This window comes from Stegodyphus dumicola, chromosome X1 (assembly GCF_044657685.1).
Source record: "Stegodyphus dumicola isolate Sdum_Otavi_A_Nest chromosome X1, ASM4465768v1".
NCBI lineage: Eukaryota > Metazoa > Arthropoda > Arachnida > Araneae > Eresidae > Stegodyphus > Stegodyphus dumicola.
The window spans coordinates 15,946,653-15,952,652 of NC_140780.1; positions in this window are offsets into that span (position 1 = coordinate 15,946,653).

Consider the following 6,000-nt stretch of genomic DNA (forward strand, 5'->3'; position numbering starts at 1 on the left):
GAATTTTAAAGAGTGCATTTATTCTATTGTGGTTTCTGCGCTATCGACGAAGTAGATTTAATTCAATCCAATAAGTTTAAATTAAATGCAAGAAAAAATGGGGGTACTTTTCCGTTTTGCCGGCGCAAGCGATAAAGTCGCCAATAATGGTACAACTGATGCCAAACAGAATATTCTCGCTGGTAACCTTTTACGCATCATTTACAAAACAAGTCGCAGCTTTTTCTTATCAGACTGGTTGTTTCTTACAATACTGGCATATAAAATACATAGAATTTTTATCAGATAGTTCAGTTTATGTCTAAGGCCATTTTCGGTAATTAAGTCAATTGGGATGCAATGACAGCGCTTATCTGAAGCCGAAAATATAGAAAAGGTAAAGTCAAGGGTTAAATTCATCCATTCTAATGAGAATGCATTAGCGAAGTAAAGCACTGCAGTTTTACATAATTTCTGAGTAAGCTATTCGTACGAATTGAAATATTTCTTGCATTTAAACTTGTGTTCCAAATTAAGATTTAACTTGAAATGAATGTAGATAATTACTGAGAGCATTAGATTTTTGTAGTAGTTTACGTGAGATGAGATCGCTTGGGGTCACGTGATATGAACCGGCGAATCAGGATGTTGAACCATGAAAGCATAGTAAATTCTTAAATTAATGTCTTTTTACAAATTTATTGTCTTTATTTATTGGCTTTTTATAAAACTTTAAGCGATATTAAAATGTTTATGCCTTCTTTTTTTAAAAGAATTCTTAGAACTAATATTTTTTTAATATTTTTTATGTGTATACTGTATGTTGTCGCCAATAAAGTCTGCTTGGCGAGATTTGCGCCGGCGAAACGGAAAAGTACCAAAATGGGTTGATTTAATATTCCGTACAAGGACGTCATGTGGTGCACACATCAGATTTTTTATTTATGTTTGACTAAAGGAAATGACGAAAACACACGCACATGCATCTCGATCTTCTCTCTTGTAAAACTAATCCAAGACAAGAATATTAATTTGTACTTTTAGAATCTATAATTTAAGAGCATAAAGAGTATGAAAGCAATTTATGCTCTTTGTGGCCAATTTTAATTTTTTTTAAATCATACCGGATGTTGTTAAACAATAAATCAAAAAACGGGAAAAAATATTTTTTTTTTTTTTTTAATCTTAGCAATTAATTTAGAGAGTAGAATATTCAGTAAGCAAGTCAATATTCGAAACACCAAAAGGCGACAAATCAGAAAAACGCGAATACATAAATCCTTCCCCATCACATCATTTGTATTGTTTTGTATATTAATTTCATGGCAGAATGGTTGCCAGAGCCTAAAGGATTAAATTGGATTATTCATTTATGGCAAAGCACACGAGGGCTATCTGCCTAAAGGGAGGGATGCCTTCGTGGAGGACTTTCTAAGGGAAACTGGCTCGTACACACGTTACACATGGGGAAAACCACGAAAACGCCCATACAGCCAGCCCGTTGGCGGGATTCGAACCTCGGACCGAACTACAAGTGTTCAGCGTCTTTACCACTCGGCCGCTGGTGGGCCACCAGAGCCTAAAGGAGGTTGGACTTCTATTTCCACCCCAGTTTTGAGGGAGAGCACCCCTGGAGTTAGTCCAAGGGTTTCCCATCCCACTTCCCTACACCAATCCACACGAGAGGACTTTCCGCTCGCCATATATTTGGAGTGCCCTCATGCCACAAGGATACTATACATTTACAAACATGAATGCTTTCTCCGGAATTCGAACCCGGGCCCTTAGGTATCGCAGGAGGCTCCCCTAACCACTGTACCATGTAGAAGGCTATCACATAACTTCCGCGATGTGATATGCGTATTTACGCAGTAGATATGTGGTAAGTTCTTGCTTATTGATGCTATAGCAGTAAATCACCTTTTGATCAACATTATAAGAAAAGAATTCAGGGTAAAATCCTAGTATACGGTGCAGCCTTGGCGCGATTTTGAAAATTATTGCCAACACCAAAAATGAACCAAAGAACATCTATGTATATACTATATACTATCACTGTATACATAGTATATACTATGTATATTTTTTGAATGACCCGTTTACTACTCATCGTATATGTCCCGTTTTTACTGCTCATCATAAAGTCGCCAAAGGTAGCCAAATCGCGTGTGCACCGGATACTAGGATTAAACCGAATTCAGACCTCCGAAAAAAAAAAAAAAAAATGATTATCATTTTGACTCACTTATTCTTCCCTCCCCCCTCCCCCTTTTTCCCCCTTTAAAACTTATTTTGTCTTTAAAGATCGAGAAGAAAGAATTACATAATATGTATCATCTCTGAAGGAAGGAGTTAAACGAAAAATCCTTATTCTATTTAACAACTATAGACCATAAAAGAGTAGATGTACCAATTTATATTACTCCATAGTATATTTCAAGAATTAGGCTAAAATGTCCCCCCCCCCTCCATAACGTACGTTACCAGCTCATTCCTAACACTTCATTGAGTATAGGAAGAAAATATTTTATTAGTGTGTGAATTTAAATCTGGAAATTTGTAAACCAAATAACCAATTAAAGACCAACAATTAACAATAGTTCTTTTTTTTTCTTCAAAGATCTAAGAATGAAGAAAGGGGAAACTCATTTTTCTAAAATCAGGAAGGAAGTTTAAATTTTACCGAATGAACCTAAATCTTCTAAATTATGTCTTAAGACAGGTTGTGGTAGGAGGGACGTGAAGTTGAGAAATACGCTTGCAAGTATAATATTCGCGAGAAACGGACACAACATCATTACCAAAAGGCGAAGGAGTAGTACGTTTGAAAAACGAAATAATATAAAAAAATGTCCTATGACTACTTACCAGAATTTTTTTTAAAAAAGGCTTTATCTTAATACGCGTAGATTATAGGTAAGCAAGCTGTAAGATGATTGCGACGTATAACAGCCACGAATTCTTGACACTGATTTTACGACCCTGTAATGGCAATTTTGCATCGATAAAAAGAGTTTGCATCGATAGAGAGTCTGTTTAAATGGCCAGTTTTTTAGAAGATTCTATATCAAGCGGAACGTTTGGTGGGGAATTTCAAATATTAGACAAAGGAGACATTAGGACATGGTGCGAAACACAAAAAGGCTTTACAGATGACAGTGTCAGAAAGCCCATATATAGTGATTGAAAACTTGTCATTTGGTCTGATATATGCCATTCGTTCGGTTTTCATTAGCGTACTAGAATAAGAGTGTAAATATGTTGGGTACTTACGTATTAACGCAACCAGGCCAAAATTCGCATAAATCGCCAAATTTGGCGACCCTACTTACGGCAACCCTACGTGTTATGGGGCGTGTACTACCATAGCAATGGGTTTTCGGCGGAATTTGCGGAGAAAAGAAGAGACTTTTTTGGTTACTGTACCTAACAGAAGCGCCGTTACCCTCATGGAAAAAATTTGCGAAAATATCAACGAAGGAAGCATCATTTATTCGGATTGCTGGAAAGGATACAATACAAGTGAGTTCGAAAATGCTGGATTTCGGCATGGAACTGTTAATCACAAATATAACTTTGTGGATCCCAACACGGGCGTTCACACACAACATGTAGAGCGCATGTGGGGCTCAGCCAAATGGCGCAACAAAAAACAGAGAGGAACAGCCAGTCATCATCTTGACTCATACCTTATCGAATTTATATGGCGCCAAGCTCAAGCTGTTAATGGCGAAGACGGTTTTCAATCAGTGCTAAAAGCAATAGCCAAAAGATTTCCGCCGAAAAAATAATTCTGCAACTTATTCAAATTCGAAACCGGAAGGGTTTAATTGCTATTTTATATTTTAAAACAAAATAATATAAAAAACTGTATTAAAAATTATCTGTAATTAATAAATGTACATTTTCTTTCTATTTATACTTTTTTACTCAAACTTACAAATCGCGCCAACCTGGTTGCGATAATACGTAAGTACCGTATGTTGACACATACTCAGCAGAAGCCTGCTATCCTTCCTACTGATTCTAATTATAGTGCATGAGTGTGATAATGCTAGCGGTTTAATCTGTTTTAGTTTCAACGGTCGTTTAATAGATACATATGACTATCTCCAAGAAATATGCAGCAAGTAGAGCATAGAGTGTTGAAAATAAAATGATCATGCGATATCTGGCGACCGTTCGTTTACAAATGTCTGATATTTTTTCCCGGCAGGCTTTGCGAAAAAAGTTAAACTTAAAATTTTTAAAATTCTGAAGGTAACTTTTTTTTTATTACTAGGTTAAGTTTATTTTTTTACTCCCCCCCCCTCCGATTACTTGATTAAACAAAATTAAGCTCACGGAATATTTTAGTTTGCTCCATGATTATTATGCTTTAAGTAGTATTAATAACGAAAATTAAAATTATTGTTATATATAAAAGTGTCAAAATATAGTTTATAAAACTTCCGTTTAAAGCCGTCATGTTTATTATGTTTTGCTGATGTAGTTTTGAGCATAGTAAAACCAAAACGAAAACTGGTCGCGTATTTTCCAGTTTTATACCAAGTACAAACAGAATATTCACGGCAATATATCCGTAGTGCCAGCAAAACAAGTTATACCCGCTTTTTATTCTGTGGGTTTTCTTGCTTGTCTTAATATTTACAAGACGCTTTTAAATTATTTCTACATACAAAATTTTTCTTATAAAACCACAAAGAAAAATTAATCTTTAGGTGTAAAACACAATTATTGTAGCATTCAGTGAATTGCATGATGAGACACCCTTGAGTGGACGTTACACGCATGATCTGGGTGTGAAAAACAGGGAAATAATAGTTTTTAGCGACTAATGCGAGGCTTGCCCTTGCGTCACTTTTCACGGACCTAAAGCTTTTGATGCAGTGATGTGTGTCGATAATTATACCTTTCATTTAAACGGTATTTTTAGGTGCCGAAGCATTACTGAAGGATATCTGCATAACTTAAGTCCTATATTCTCACACTACCGGTAAATCATATCTATCAAAATGTCTATTGATTTTTTTATCTCAGCAGATACATGCAACGGAGATAAGTAGGAACACGCAAAATTAGGTCATAAAAATCGACTTAAACTAAAAGAATAGATACCTAAGCGATCTTTAACTGCATTTATCAATCAAGTGTGGTAAATTTAATTTGCGCTATTAGCTTGGTAAATTATTAACAAAAGATTACTAACTGTAAATTATAAATGAATAGAAATCTATTAATATGCATGAGTAACAAAGTTTTTTTGAACCAGATAATTCTTTCCAATAATTAATAAAACTTCAATTAAATTGAAATGTAATTCTAGTTAATAATATTCTTCGATTGATTTTGATTTTCAGATAAAATCTGTTCTTGCTTCCTTATTATTAATAAATGCACTTGTGACTCTTTCATGAAAGTTACCCATAAAAGTTTTGCAAAAGAAAAAAGCTACAAAAAATTAACTAGAAGTGCTTAGCATTAAGTATCTTTAACTAATGGCAAAAATTTTAATTACAGTTAAAAACATTTGCACCAAACAAACTAGCTTCGAGCAAGAAGTAACTGTTTGTCAGAACAATTCTCAGTAATGGAATACCACTTAATTTGGTTGCACCGCTGGCAAAGTCTGACGAACTCTCTCTTTATTTCCAGGTATGGAACGGTTATGACTGCAGTGTCCTTTTTTGTCTTGTACTTAAGCCGAAAGTCCTCTCAAAAGGTTTCTTTTAACTCTTTGCAGGCAGGAAAAGGCAATTAAACCTTTCAGCAAAACTTTTGTTTTATTTACTATATTAGGTGTTACAATGAAATTATTTGCGACAATTACACATATTGTGTCCAAGACGCGTGAAAAATATGACCACTTCTGGTGGTTAGTGTCAGACCACCGCCTACAGAGCACAACTCTACAAATCAGTCTCACGAAAACAGTTTTTCTTTTTCAAGCAGAGTGCAACTTTGTATGTGCTTGCATTCCCACACTGTTCTTACAGGCTTTTTCTTGGTGCTGCAGAGTGT